Raw genomic sequence first — 16,746 nt, 5'->3', positions numbered from 1 at the left:
ACAAGAAATAATGCTGAACCTTTTATACAGATGACCTTATCTAGTCCCCCAACCGTATCAGTGAGGACTTATTTAATCAGCAGACTATGTATTGAGCACCTATTATGTGCAGACACTCTTTAGCTGCTGAGAATACACAATGAGCAAAATAGATTCCAATTCTTGACCACATGAAGCTTATATTCTCATGGGGGAAGATAGATCATAAGCAAAATAAATTAGTATAATATAACATATAGTATATTAGAATATTGGCAAAAATAATGAGGGGAAATGGGATTGAAAGTTCTTGGGGCAATGTTTCATTTCAAGTAGAATGATCAGAGAAGGCCTCACTAACAAGATGACTTTATTAGAGGTTTTGATGGTGAGGATGTATGTGGGAAGAAAATTGACAGCAGATGGAATAGCAAGAACAAAAGCTCTTCTAATTTAGGCTTTGAAAAGCAGTATGGAAGTCAATGTGTCGTAGTGTGATCTATACTTTCTAGAGTAGGGACAGTATGAAGAAATAAAGTTGGAGACAAAAAAGGGAGAGAAGGTGAGCCAGGGAGCTGAGAAGTATTGTGGGGAGACTTAGAGGGCCTTAGAAGAAATTGTTCCTTTCCCCCGAGTGAGACAGGAAGGCTTTGACAGGTTCTGAGCAGAGATATGACCTGATCTGAGTGATATTATAGCAGGATCAGCACAGGAAATAAGTGGTACCCAGGGAAGAAGCAGGCAGGAGTTGGAAGAAGTGATATGTTTCTGGAACAACATGTGTCAGTTGTGATGTGAATATGAACTTCCTGCTAATGGATATGTAATTTTGAGGCCAGTTTGCTTGTAATATCCTATGCCCTGGCACCACTGATTATAATGGACTCCACTTGTTACAAATAGATCATCTCACACTAAATTCTCTTTTATTATTTTTTCATTAGACAACCGCAATAAAATTACTTCCATTGCCTCTGTTACATTTTTTTATGATGTCAAACCAATGTCTTACATTATTGAAGAACTTAAAATACAAAAGTTTCATTCTATGGACAGATCTTCAATTGCTATTTATTACTGCAAAGGAAAGTACATCATTATTACTGGTAATGTAATATAGTCATAAGCCTGAGGTGACTTTGGTCAAGTTGACATTAAAATATGCCCCACTAATGTCAGTCAGATTTGCTTACTGATACGTTAACACTTCAATATTGTTACCGTGAATATTCACTTGGCATCAAAATAATAACAAATGCCAATCAAACACAGTCATTGAAGTTATGAGATAATCTCTGCTAATTTGTTGATCAAACAAATGATCCAGTATATGCTTTTATATCTTTGTAGATTAAATCCCATCTATAATACAAAATTAAATAATAATCTCAGTTAATAATAATATAATAAATATCTCAATGGTCCTTTTAATAATAAAAAAATAGTTATTGCTTTTTACCTCTCAAAAAGAGGTTGGTATATTAGTCATCTATTACTGCAATGATGCTATGTAACAAACTACCTTCCAACTCAAAACTTAAAGTATGAAAAAATGAAAAAGAAATAGCCCCCCTTCATTCCTGGAGCTGTTGCAGCTGTGAGTCTACTGATGAAGACAAGACTTAGCAAGCTTGTCTGTTCTTTGAATTGCAGGCCTTTGAGTTAGCTGGGCGATAAAGACACTGTTCCATGTGTCTTCATCTTCCTTGAACCAGTGGAATAGGCAGGGCACATTCTTCTGAGAGCAATGGCAGAGGTACAGAAGAGCCTGGACAACCTAAAAAGTATATTTCCAGCAGGCATGTGCCACAGCTGGCTATATTTACTTGTAAGACCTGATTGCTAAATTTTCAGCATTTTCTGAGGTGGTTGTTAAATACAGCCATTATTAAAATTTAAATTACATAAAGGTATAGATAAATACATTATATTTAAAAAGAAAATAATAAACATTAAAAACCTACCACTTCCTAATTACTTTTCTACATTATTTTAATCTAGGATCTTGAGGTCATTTACGTCTAGTATTGTAGCAGGACAAGCGGCAGACAAAACTCCTCAGACACCGAGTTACAGAAGGAAGGGGTTTATTCAGCCAGGGGCATCGGCAAGACTTCAGTCTCAAGAGCCGAGCTCCCCAAGTGAGCAATTCCTGTCCCTTTTAAGGGCTCACAACTCTAAGGGGGTGCACGTGAGAAGGTCGTGATTGCTTGAGCAAGCAGGGAGTACGTGACTGGGGGCTGCATGCACCGATAATTAGATCGGAATAAAACGAGATACGGATTTTCACAGTGCGTTTCTATACAATGTCTGTAATCTACAGATAACAGAACCGATTAGGTCAGGGGTCGATCTGTAACTACCAGGCCCAGGGTGCGGCGCTGGGCTGTCTGCCTGTGGATTTCATTTCTGCCTTTTAGTTTTTACTTCTTTCTTTGGAGGCAGAAAGTGGGCATAAGACAGGATGAGGGGTGGTCTCCTCCCTTAGTCTGTCTATACAGTAGAGATACTATAACGTGATATGTTACTGTGACTCTCTTTCCATCTCCACATTCACTAATGTCTCATTGGTAACATGAAGTTGGCCGTGGTGAAAGTATTTATACCATGAATATCATCAAATATGAGAAATCAGGAACTTCCTCATCTTGTTTAACTGATTCTCAAACCAGATTCTTTAATAATTGGAGAGCCAGTTGTTACACATTTTTAAGCACACCATTCATTTTGAGCCTTTGCTCACATCAGTTCTCCAAATATCCTATTGATCAAAATCAAGCAATGGTGAAATACACTCTACCTTTAGTAAAAGACACTGCAATACCACAAGACAAGGTGAGTCTATAGGGAGGGCTGAAGAACTGAAGCAAATAATTCAATCTACTATAGTTGGGAAAAGATACAAAAGGCATATAAATAGAGAAATCAGTGTTTTATATATGTGAATGAATGAGTATACATTACTCTGATTTGTCTCAAAAGGCATTTTTTTCTTCATTATTTCTAACATTTCTCAAAGGAAAGCAAATATTTAAAGGTGGCAATTTGAATTACAAAATAGATTATTGTCTATTTGTATTTATGAACGGTTCATTAATTATGATGGTAGACAATTCAAACAGGCTAGAACGAGTTTCTTGATCATAATTCCAAAGTTCTAACAAGCACAATTTATAGTAAAAATTTATTCCATTTTGAATCTATCATATTATCCCCAATCCATGATTTTTTTTAAAGTACTAAAAAGCTGACATGGGCTATATGAAAGAACATTAAAATTTAACATTAAGAATGTTGGTTAATAGTCTTACTTTCCTTATGTGCGGATTTGTCTGCACTCCCAGCTGTACTGAAAATGTTTTCTGAACAAAGGGAGGAGGAGGACATCTTAAAGAATGCAGTGGAAGTCAAGGAAAACCAGAATTTACATTTCAGAATATAAATGCCCCACGGAGGCCTTCTTCCCCTGCTGCCTGGAACTTTGATTGGCATTTCAATAGAATTCTACCAAATTGGAGGCTGGTCCCAGGAAACCCATCCTCATGGTTACCAATGACTGTAATTTCGGGCATCTGATCTGAGCAAATAATATTTATGAGAACAGGATATTTAAAAAGTCGAGACAACTATGAAAGCCAATGAGAGTCAGAAAACCAGCGTAAGAAGGAGAATAAGGACATGGGTAGTAAGGATTTGTGGGTGCTTCCTTCTGAAAAACAGATGTATTTCTAGTTAAAGTTAATTCTGCTTTTCTAATTGTTGATAAACTGGCAAACAGCAATTTGTATATTTGTGTGTGCTTGTGTGTGTGTGTGTGTGTATCATATATTTTTTCACTCTCATTCAAAAAACCCATCTATCTTCTCCAGAAAGGATTTTCTACTATAATCTTTTAAAATTTAAAGCACTATAAAAATTGGATTACTTTGGATATAAAATTTCTAGAATTCTTAAGTATAAATTTTATTTTGGACGTTAAATTGTAAAACCTGGCCTCCTCTCTTAAAATCAGGGAAAAATAGGAAAAAGAAATTGAGGTCTCTCAAAGTAATTATCAACTTCTCCCTCTCTAAATATAATAAAGTTCTAGACCACCTTTTTTCTGTTTTCTTCAATTTTCAAAGCTTGTAGCTGGAAAATGAAAATCATACTTTATCTATTCTATTAGCTTATAACCTTTCCATCCAATCAAACTTCCATTCTGGTCCAAAACTGTCCTTTCTTCCTTCTTACTTTTTTTTTTTTTCCCTCCCTCCCTCCCTCCCTCCCTCCCTCCCTTCCTTCCTTCCTTCCTTCCTTCCTTCCTTCCTTCCTTCCTCATTTCCTTCTTCTTATTATTTTTTCCTTCCTCCTTTCCTTTTCCTTCTGTTTGGCTCCTAATCATTTTTATGAAGATAAAGTAATGTGTGGTTTTATAAATGTGGATATATACAGGAAGATATAAAAAATTGCAAGAATATAGCTGCTGATATAAGAGAAGTCCAGTGTGCATGGTGAGAAAAAGAAATCTAACATTTCCCCCCACGAGACTAGACAATTGTATTAATAGACAAATGTATTTGAATCTGTTCTGATCTCAATAATTTAAAGAACAAAATTTATCACATAGACCATTTCCAGTTATTTATGAGTTTTTCTCTGTTGGGATTCTAACATTTACTCAGTTTTTCTCATGCTAATATTACATAGGACTAATTATTATAGCTTTAGTATAATTCTTTTTTTCCTTGCAGGTACAAATATTCTATCATTATAATATTCTAAACATTTTCTTGAGATTTCCTTTACTTTTTTGGCAGATTAATGTTATAATATCCATGCCAAAAATCTTTAAACATTATTTTAGGATTTAAATCATAATTAATTTGGCAGAATTGATATGTTTACAATTTTGCATTTTACCAGTTCATAATGTATATGTAAAATTTCATTTCTTATTTTATGTCTCTTCTTTTTATGTCTCTTCAGTAAAGTTCGTAAAGTTTCACAGTGGTTTTCTCTTGTGGCTTTTATCAAATTATGGAGTTTCTCTCCTGTTCTCACAGTAAAAACTAACTTACCAAATGCAAAATTTAAAAAACCACCAATTATATTCTTATCAGATCTCAGATGATCATATCCCCACTTTTTCTAAAAACACTTTATTTTGTTATCGTAGGAAATTACATTAGGGCTGTGATTCTTACTCAGAATTTCTGCTAGAGCGATTAGAAAAGAGAAATTATCATTCTGCTAGAGTTGCTAAACTAATAGGATAGTGGTCTAGAAATGTTAGCTACCATTTGCCAACATATCCAAGACAATATTTCAGGGAAAAGACCACACAATATAGATGATAATTTAAAGCTGAAGAGACAAAGATTGAGGACATAATTTGTAGAACTTGAACTAATTCATGCCTAAACTTAATCTACCTAATGGACTTTTCAATATGGTGATTCAAAAATCTCCTTTTATTTTTTTAAGTGGTTGCCAACTGCCACTGAAAGAGTCATGCATATAGTGTTTTGTGTTCAATTTTTAGATATTTAAAAATAATCATTACAAAGATAAAACAGGAACAGATAATTTCTACTTCACAAAAGCATAGACGCAAAACTCATAGGGATGATTTACATTAATACTATTGCAGTTTGCCTAGTATTTTTTTTCTGGTTACTTCTGCTACATTTTATGTCACTGGGGATGGTCTTTTAAACTTTCAATGAGTAGGTACTTGATAATTCTACTTTTCATGTCTGTTTATTAATTTTTTGCATCATGATCAGGGGCATGACCCCTTTGATTACTGCTCTTTGTAATTTGTGAAGTTTTATTCTGCATCTTAACATGATATCATATCACATGCCTTTAATTTCTTAAGCACATTGGTAGCAACTAATAGGTCATATTTATTGGATTCACAGATTCTTTCCTTTCTTCATCCCTTCTTTGTTCCTTCCACACTTATTATAAAATAAGCCTTCAAAAAGTTGAAATTTTCTCTACCTATGCGTGATATTTTCTTTTCTTACCTACCAACTTCTGAGAGAAGAATGTGAAATGTCTCTATTATTATTATTATTACTACAGTTTTTGCTTTTTCAATACAAAATATATGTTGCTAGGAACTTGAATATTAAGATGAAATATTTCTCACTGTATCCTTTATCCTACTTACCTCAAATCAATTTTTTTCTAATGTTACCATTGCCTCAGTCTTTTCTGTTTATCATTTCCTTGGTATAGTTTTGTGTGTGTGTGTGTGTGTGTGTTTGTGTGTGTGTGTGTTTGTGTGTGTGCACGCGTGCCCGCTGTGTTACAAAATCATGCCTGAGTACAAAATCCATTAAAATGCAAAAGAGACAAAATAATGTTAATGAAACAGGATGAAAAGCTCACCAATATAATTTCACATTCTTTATTACAACTAATATTTAAGAAATGACCACTTTTTCTTCTTTTTTATTTTTTAAAAGATCTCGCTTTGTTGCCTAGGTTAGAGCATAGTAGCCTAATCATAACTCACTGCACACTCAAACTCCTGGGCTAAGCAATCCTCCTGTCTCAGTCTCCTGAACAGCTGTGACTACAGTTGTACATCATCACACCTAGCTACAAAATAACCACTTTTGAAAATTTGTTAGAGTATCAAAAAAGAATATTCATATTTACCTAAGAAGGCTGAAAATCCCCCTCCTTTTATATTACATATATGTGTGTAATGAGCTAAATGGTGTGTCCCCCCAAACTAATACATTTAAATCTTAATCCCCAATGTGATGGTATCAGGAATTGAGGGCATTTGGGAGGTGATTAGATCATGAGAATGAAGCTGTAGCAAATGGTATTAGTGCTTTATAAAAGAGACCCCAGCCAGGCGCCGTCGCTCACGCCTGCAATCCCACCACTTTGGGAGGCCAAGGCAGGAAGATCACAAGGTCAGGAATTCAAGACCAGCTTGGCCAATATGGTGAAACCCCATCTCTACTAAAAATACAAACATTAGCCAGGCGTGGTGGTGTGCACCTGTAGTCCCAGCTACTCAAGAGGCTGAAGCAGGAGAATCGCTTGAACCCAAGAAGCTGAGGTTACGATGAGCCGAGATGGTGCCACTGCACTCCAGCCTGACAGAGTGAGACTCCATCTCAAATAATAATAATAATAATAATAATAATAATAATAATAATAATAATAATAAAGAAAGAAATAAAGGAGACCCCAGAGAACTCCCTCACCCCTGCCACCATGTGAGTTAATTGTGAGAAGATGGTTATATACGAGGAGGTAGAAACTTACCAGACAACTAGCTAGCTGATGTCTTGATCTCGGATTTTCCAGTTTCCAGTAAAATGAAAAATAAATTTCTATTATTTACAAGGCACTCAGTGTACGGAATTTCATCATAGCAGCCTGAACAAACTAAGACAATGTGTGAGACCTTTTTTTTTTTCAGCTTACTTCAACTAAAATTGTGTCGTAACAGATTGAATGCAAAAGCAGATAATGAGAAACCAGTTATCTTTTATTACACCAGGAATTAGAGAATTTACAAAAGGCAAAACTAAACTCTCTTCTCACTAAATTCATTTTGGTTTACAGAAATACAGTTTTTAATGTGTAATTTCTGTTAAAACGTAATAGATTTATTAAAGCTGTTTTAACTTAATTGTTAAATAAATATTTCCAAAATTGTTCAGTTTTAATTTTGAATTCATGAAATATTAATGGATATAACCCACATGAGCAAAAGACCTTTGGAGTTCTCAGTAATTTTTAAAAGTATAAAAGGATTCTGAGAACAAAAATGTGAAAACCTTTGTTTTGGTAAAATTTCCCTTATTTTATGTATTTATTGTGAGTATTTTCTTCCAGTTTATGATGTTTTCATTTCCCAAATGCTATTAATAAATGAATTTTTAAAAATTAATAAAGCCTAAGAAACATATATATTTTTTGTTAGTACTTTGTTTATCTTCTTCTAGAAATTTTGCCTGTTCTTCAGAGTTAAGAGAGTCATGATCTATCTGAAATTCAGTGTTATATATTATGTGAAGGAGGGGTTGAAGTTCATTTTAATTACATGGTTATCCAACACACAGTTATTCTAGCACCATTCGTTAAAAAGACTGTTGAATCCATTAAATTTCCTTGGTGCCTATGTAAAAAAAAAAAAAAAATCAGGTGAATATTGATTTTATAATACTGTAAATATTTACAGTAGTATAAATATTAAAATACTGTAGTTTTATTATAAATATTGAAATGTTGATTGATATCTATAAAAAATCATATTGAAATTAGGTTTGGCGTTACTGTGAATCTATAAATCAGTTTGGCAGTTTAATGATATTGAGTCTTCATGAAGATGAACAGTAATTCACGCTTTCATTTTCTGCTGTGATGTTCCATAGTTTTTGTTGTAAAGGTCTTCAGTATTTTTGTTACATATATTGCATTTCATAAAATATTTTTGTTTGTTTGCAATTTCTCTGATTTCTTTCAGCAGTGCTGTGTAATTCTCATTGTAGAGATTTTTCACCTCCTTGGTTAGCTGTAATCCTAGGTATTTTATTCTTTTGGTGGCTGTTTTGAATGGGATTGCATTATTCATTTGGCTCTCAGTTTGCAGGTCATCAGTGTATAGAAATGCAACTGATTTTTGTACATTGATTTTGTATCTTGAAACTTTACTGAAATAGTTTATCAGTTCTAGGATCCTTTTGGTGGAGCCTATGGGAAAATCTACATATAGAACCATGTCATCTGCAAAGAGAGATAGTTTAACTTCTTCTTTTCATATTTGGATGCCCTTATTTCTTTCTCTGGCTGATGCTCTGGCTAGGACTTCTAGTACTATCTTGTATAAGATTGGTAAGAGTGTGTATCTTTGTCTTGTTCTAGTTCTCAAGGGGAATGCTCCAGCTTTTGCCCATTCAATGTGATCATGTTGGCTATAGGTTTGTCTTAGATGGCTCTTGTTATTTTGAGGTATGTTCCTTTGATGACTAATTTGTTTAGAGTGTTTAACATAAAGAGATGTTGAATTTTATTGAAAGGCTTTTATGTATCTGTTGAGATGATCATATGGTTTTTGTTTTTAATTCTGTTTATGTGGTGAATTACATTTATTGATTTGCATATGTTGAAACAACCTCACATCCCAGGAATAAAGCCTATGTGATCATGATGAATTAAGTTTTTGATGCACTGCTAAATTTGATTTGCTAGTATTTTGTTGAGAAATTTTGTGTCTATATTCATCAGGAATATTGGCTTGATGTTTTTTTTGTTGTTGTTGTTGTGTCTGTGCTACATTTTATTATCAGAATGGTGCTGATTTGTATAACAAATTAGGGAGGAGTGCCTACTCCTCAATTCTTTGGAATAATTTCAGTAAGATTGGTACTAGCTCTTTGTACATCTGATGAAATTTGGCTGTAAATTCATCTGGTTCTGGGATCTTTCTGGTTGGTAGGCTTTTTGCTATCGATTCAATTTTGCAATTGTTATTGATCCATTTGGTATTTCAATTTCTTCCTGGTTCAATTTTGGGAAGCTGTCTGTTCCCAGAAATTTGTCCATTTATTCTAGGTTTTCTAGTTTGTATACATAGAGGTGTGCAATCTCTGGGGATTTTTTGTATTTTTACAGAGTCCACTGTAATTTTGCCTTTGTCATTTCTGATTGTGTTTATTTGGATTTTCTTTTGTTCTTTATTAATCTAGCTAGCAGTCTACCCATCTTGTTCGTTCTTTCAATTAACCAATTTTGGATTTATTGATTTTTTAATAGATTTCCATGTCTCAATTTCATTCAGTTCAACTCTGATTTTGGTTATTATTTTTCTCCTGTTAGCTTTGAGTTTAGTTGGCTCTTATTCTGTTAGTTCTTCTAGATGTGACATTAGATTGTTAAATTGAGATCTTTCCAACTTTTTGATACAGTCGCTTATTGCTTTAACCTTTCCTCTTAACATTGCTTTAGCTGTGTTCCAAATATTCTGGTATGTTATGTCTCTTTTCCTTAGTTTCAAATAATTTTTTGATTCCTACCTTTATTTTGTTCTTATCCCGAAGTCATCAGAAGCAGGTTAACTTGCATATAATTGTATGGTTTTGAGAGATCTTCTTGGATTTTTTTGAATTTGTTGAGACTTGATTTATGACTGAGCATATAGCCAATTTTAGAGTATTTTTTATTTATAGAGTTATTTTATTTATAGAGTATTTGCAGACAAGAATAATGTATGTTCTCTTTTTATTGGGTGGAGTGTTCTCCTAAATGTCGGTTAGGTCCAATTGGTCAAGTGTTGCGCTTAAGTACAGAACATCTTTGTTAGATTTCTGCCTCAATTATCTAACATTGTCAGGGGGTTGTTGAAATCTCCTACTGTTATTGTGTGGTTATCTAAATATCTTCATATAGCTTTAATAATTTTTGTTAAAAATCTGGGTTCTCCAACATTGGATGCATATATATTTAAAATAGTTAAGGTTTCTTGTTGAATTGACCCCTTTACCATTATGTAATGTTCTCCTTTTTTTTTTTTTATCATTGTTGGTTAAAGTCTGTCTTATCTAGTATAAGAATAGCAACCCTTTCTCTTTTTTGTTTTCCATTTGCCTGATAGATCTTTCTTTATCCCTTTGTTTTGAGCCTATGGTTGTCATTATGTATGATATGGATCACCTGAAGATGGCAGTTGGCTCTTGCTTCTTTATCCAACTTGCCACTCTATGCCTATTAAGTGGGTCATTTATTCCATTATTCCATTTACATTCAAGGTGATTATTGATAATTGAGCATTTAATCCTGACACCATATTATTAGCTGATTGTTATGTAGATTTCATCATACAGTTGCTTTATATTGTCAATTGGCTAAGTACTTAAGGGTGTTTTGTGATGGTGGTTATTGTTCTTTCATTTCCCTTTTTATTATTCCTTTAAGACCTCTCCTAAGGCAAGTCCAGTTGTAATGAATTCCCTTAGTATTTGCTTGTCTAAAAAGAATTTTATTGGTCTGGGCATGGTGGCTCACACTTGTAATCCCCATACTTTGGGAGGCCGAGGAGAGCGGATCACCTGAGGTCAGGAGTCAAAGGCCAGCCTGGCCAAAATGGTGAAACCACATCTCTACTAAAAAAAAAGGGGCGGAGCAAGATGGCCGAATAGGAACAGCTCCAGTCTCCAACTCAGCTGCTGCAGCCCGACCAGTGAGAGCTGAAGCAGGGCGAGGCACTGCCTCACCTGGGAAGCGCAAGAGGGAAGGGAATCCCTTTTCCTAGCCAGGCGAACTGAGACACACAACACCTGGAAAATCGGGTAATTCCCACCCCAATACTGCGCTTTAAGCAAACGGGCACACCAGGAGATTATACCCACACCTGGCCGGGAGGGTCCCACGGCCACGGAGCCTCCCTCATTGCTAGCACAGCAGTCTGCGATCTAACCGCAAGGCAGCAGCGAGGCTGGGGGAGGGGCGCCCGCCATTGCTGAGGCTTAAGTAGGTAAACAAAGCCGCTGGGAAGCTCGAACTGGGTGGAGCTCACAGCAACTCAAGGAAACCTGCCTGTCTCTGTAGACTCCACCTCTGGGGACAGGGCACAGCTAAAAAACAACAGGGGAAGCAGCAGAGGCCTGTGCAGACCCGAATGACTCTGTCTGACAGCTTTGAAGAGAGCAGTGGATCTCCCAACACACAGGTTGAGATCTGAGAACGGACAGACTGACTGCTCAAGTGGGTCCCTGACCTCTGAGTAGCCTAACTGGGAGACATCCCCCACTAGGGTCATTCTGACACCCCACACCTCACAGGGTGGAGTACACCCCTGAGAGGAAGCTTCCAAAGTAAGAATCAGACAGGTACACTCGCTGTTCAGCAATATTCTATCTTCTGCAACCTCTGCTGCTGATACCCAGGCAAACAGGGCCTGGAGTGGACCTCAAGCAATCTCCAACAGACCTACAGCTGAGGTTCCTGACTATTAGAAGGAAAACTACCAAAACCCCATCAGTACGTCACCATCATCAAAGACCAGAGGCAGATAAAACCACAAAGATGGGGAAGAAGCAGGGCAGAAAAGCTGGAGATTCAAAAAAAAAGAGCACATATCCCCCTGCAAAGGAGTGCAGCTCATCGCCAGCAATGGATCAAAGCTGGTCAGAGAATGACTTTGACGAGATGAGAGAAGAAGGCTTCATTCCATCAAACTTCTCAGAGCTAAAGGAGGAATTACGTACCCAGCGCAAAGAAACTAAAAATCTTGAAAAAAGAGTGGAAGAATTGATAGCTAGAATAATTAACGCAGAGAAGGTCATAAATGAAATGACAGAGATGAAAACCATGACACGAGAAATACGTGACAAATCCACAAGCTTCAGTAACTGACTCGATCAACTGGAAGAAAGAGTATCAGCGATTGAGGATCAAATGAATGAAATGAAGCGAGAAGAGAAACCAAAAGAAAAAAGAAGAAAACGAAATGAACAAAGCCTGCAAGAAGTATGGGATTATGTAAAAAGACCAAATCTACGTCTGATTGGGGTGCCTGAAAGTGAGGGGGAAAATGGAACCAAGTTGGAAAACACTCTTCAGGATATCATCCAGGAGAACTTCCCCAACCTAGTAGGACAGGCCAACATTGAAATTCAGGAAATACAGAGAACACCACAAAGATACTCCTCGAGAAGAGCAACTCCAAGACACATAATTGCCAGATTCACCAAAGTTGAAATGAAGGAAAAAATCTTAAGGGCAGTCAGAGAGAAAGGTCGGGTTACCCACAAAGGGAAGCCCATCAGACTAACAGCAGACCTCTCAGCAGAAACTCTACAAGCCAGAAGAGAGTGGGGGCCAATATTCAACATTCTTAAAGAAAAGAATTTTAAACCCAGAATTTCATATCCAGCCAAACTAAGTTTCATCAGTGAAGGAGAAATAAAATCCTTTACAGATAAGCAAATGCTTAGAGATTTTGTCACCACCAGACCTGCCTTACTAGAGACCCTGAAGGAAGCCCTAAACATGGAAAGGAACAACTGGTACCAGCCATTGCAAAAACATGCCAAAATGTAAAGACCATCGAGGCTAGGAAGAAACTGTGTCAACTAACGAGCAAAATAACCAGTTAATATCATAATGGCAGGATCAAGTTCACACATAACAATATTAACCTTAAATGTTAATGGACTAAATGCTCCAATTAAAAGACACAGACTGGCAAACTGGATAAAGAGTCAAGACCCATCAGTCTGCTGTATTCAGGAGACCCATCTCACATGCAGAGACATACATAGGCTCAAAATAAAGGGATGGAGGAAGATCTACCAAGCAAATGGAGAACAAAAAAAAGCAGGGGTTGCAATCCTAGTCTCTGATAAAATAGACTTTAAACCATCAAAGATCAAAAGAGACAAAGAAGGCCATTACATAATGGTAAAGGGATCAATTCAACAGGAAGAGCTAACTATCCTAAATATATATGCACCCAATACAGGAGCACCCAAATTCATAAAGCAAGTCCTTAGAGACTTACAAAGAGACTTAGACTCCCATACAATAATAATGGGAGACTTCAACACTCCACTGTCAACATTAGACAGATCAATGAGACAGAAAGTTAACAAGAATATCCAGGAATTGAACTCATCTCTGCACCAAGCGGACCTAATAGGCATCTATAGAACTCTCCACCACAAATCAACAGAATATACATTCTTCTCAGCACCACATCACACTTATTCCAAAATTGACCACATAATTGGAAGTAAAGCACTCCTTAGCAAATGTAAAAGAACAGAAATTATAACAAACTGTCTCTCAGACCACAGTGCAATCAAACTAGAACTCAGGACTAAGAAACTCAATCAAAACCGCTCAACTACATGGAAACTGAACAACCTGCTCCTGAATGACTACTGGGTACATAACGAAATGAAGGCAGAAATAAAGATGTTCTTTGAAACCAATGAGAACAAAGATACAACATACCAGAATCTCTGGGACACATTTAAAGCAGTGTGTAGAGGGAAATTTATAGCACTAAGTGCCCACAAGAGAAAGCAGGAAAGATCTAAAATTGACACTCTAACATCACAATTAAAAGAACTAGAGAGGCAAGAGCAAACACATTCAAAAGCTAGCAGAAGGCAAGAAATAACTAAGATCAGAGCAGAACTGAAGGAGATAGAGACACAAAAAACCCTCCAAAAAATCAATGAATCCAGGAGTTGGTTTTTTGAAAAGATCAACAAAATTGACAGACCGCTAGCAAGGCTAATAAAGAAGAAAAGAGAGAGGAATCAAATAGACGCAATAAAAAATGATAAAGGGGATATCACCACCGACCCCACAGAAATACAAACTACCATCAGAGAATACTATAAACACCTCTACGCAAATCAACTAGAAAATCTAGAAGAAATGGATAATTTCCTGGACACGTACACTCTCCCAAGACTAAACCAGGAAGAAGTTGAATCCCTGAATAGACCAATAGCAGGCTCTGAAATTGAGGCAACAATTAATAGCCTACCCACCAAAAAAAGCCCAGGACCAGATGGATTCACAGCTGAATTCTACCAGAGGTACAAGGAGGAGCTGGTACCATTCCTTCTGAAACTATTCCAATCAATAGAAAAAGAGGGAATCCCCCCTAACTCATTTTATGAGGCCAACATCATCCTGATACCAAAGCCTGGCAGAGACACAACAAAACAAGAGAATTTTAGACCAATCTCCCTGATGAACATCGATGCAAAAATCCTCAATAAAATACTGGCAAACCGGATTCAGCAGCACATCAAAAAGCTTCTCCACCATGACAAAGTGGGCTTCATCCCTGGGATGCAAGGCTGGTTCAACATTTGCAAATCAATAAACCTAATCCAGCATATAAACAGAACCAAAGACAAGAACCACATGATTATCTCAATAGATGCAGAAAAGGCTTTTGACAAAATTCAACAGCCCTTCATGCTAAAAACGCTCAATAAATTCGGTATTGATGGAACGTACCTCAAAATAATAAGAGCTATTTATGACAGACCCACAGCTAATATCATACTGAATGGGCAAAAACTGGAAAAATTCCCTTTGAAAACTGGCACAAGACAGGGATGCCCTCTCTCACCACTCCTATTCAACATAGTGTTGGAAGTTCTGGCTAGGGCAATCAGGCAAGAGAAAGAAATAAAGGGTATCCAGTTAGGAAAAGAAGAGGTCAAATTGTCCCTGTTTGCAGATGACATGATTGTATATTTAGAAAACCCCATTGTCTCAGCCCAAAATCTCCTTAAGCTGATAAGCAACTTCAGCCAAGTCTCGGGATACAAAGTTAATGTGCAAAAATCACAAGCATTCTTATACACCAGTAACAGACAAACAGAGAGCCAAATCAGGAATGAACTTCCATTCACAATTGCTTCAAAGAGGATAAAATACCTAGGAATCCAACTTACAAGGGATGTAAAGGACCTCTTCAAGGAGAACTACAAACCGCTGCTCAGTGAAATATAAGAGGACACAAACAAATGGAAGAACATACCATGCTCATGGATAGGAAGAATCAATATCGTGAAAATGGCCATACTGCCCAAGGTTATTTATAGATTCAATGCCATCCCCATCAAGCTACCAATGAGTTTCTTCACAGAATTGGAAAAAACTGCCTTAAAGTTCATATGGTACCAAAAAAGAGCCCGCATTACCAAGACAATCCTAAGTCAAAAGGACAAAGCTGGAGGCATCACACTACCTGGCTTCAAACTATACTACAAGGCTACAGTAACCAAAACAGCATGGTACTGGTACCAAAACAGAGATATAGACCAATGGAACAGAACAGAGCCCTCAGAAATAATACCACACATCTACAGCCATCTGATCTTTGACAAACCTGAGAGAAACAAGAAATGGGGAAAGGACTCCCTATTTAATAAATGGTGCTGGGAAAATTGGCTAGCCATAAGTAGAAAGCTGAAACTGGATCCTTTCCTTACTCCTTATACGAAAATTAATTCAAGATGGATTAGAGACTTAAATGTTAGACCTAATACCATAAAAATCCTAGAAGAAAACCTAGGTAGTACCATTCAGGACATAGGCATGGGCAAGGACTTCATGTCTAAAACACCAAAAGCAACAGCAGCAAAATTGACAAATGGGATATGATTAAACTAAAGAGCTTCTGCACAGCAAAAGAAACTACCATCAGAGTGAGCAACCAACCTACAGAATGGGAGAAAATTTTTGCAATGTAATCATCTGACAAAGGGCTAATATCCAGAACCTACAAAGAACTCAAACAAATTTACAAGAAAAAAACAAACAACCCCATCAAAAAGTGGGCAAAGGATATGAACAGACATTTCTCAGAGGAAGACGTTCATACAGCCCATAGACACATGAAAAAATGCTCATCATCACTCGCCATCAGAGAAATGCAAATCAAAACCACAATGAGATACCATCTCACACCAGTTAGAATGGCAATCATTAAAAAGTCAGGAAAGAACAGGTGCTGGAGAGGATGTGGAGAAATGGGAACACTTTTACACTGTTGGTGGGATTGTTAACTAGTTCAGTCATTATGGAAAACAGTATGGCGATTCCTCAAGGATCTAGATCTAGATGTACCATATGACCCAGCCATCCCACTACTGAGTATATATAGGATTATATATAAAGGATTATAAATCATGCTGCTATAAAGACACATGCACACGTATGTTTATTACGGCACTATTCACAATAGCAAAGACTTGGAATCAACCCAAATGTCCA

At 36.5% G+C, this 16,746-nt stretch overlaps 1 long non-coding RNA gene across 1 annotated transcript in view; it reads left to right on the top strand.

Annotated features, from left to right (window-relative positions):
* LOC111544256 overlaps positions 1 to 16,746 on the top strand; it is a 530,430-nt gene that overhangs the window by 13,553 nt on the left and 500,131 nt on the right. The gene's annotated exons all lie outside the window — the stretch shown is intronic.

The sequence above is a fragment of the Piliocolobus tephrosceles genome, chromosome 2, assembly GCF_002776525.5.
Source record: "Piliocolobus tephrosceles isolate RC106 chromosome 2, ASM277652v3, whole genome shotgun sequence".
Lineage (NCBI taxonomy): Eukaryota > Metazoa > Chordata > Mammalia > Primates > Cercopithecidae > Piliocolobus > Piliocolobus tephrosceles.
This window is presented reverse-complemented; position numbering and strand designations above follow the sequence as displayed.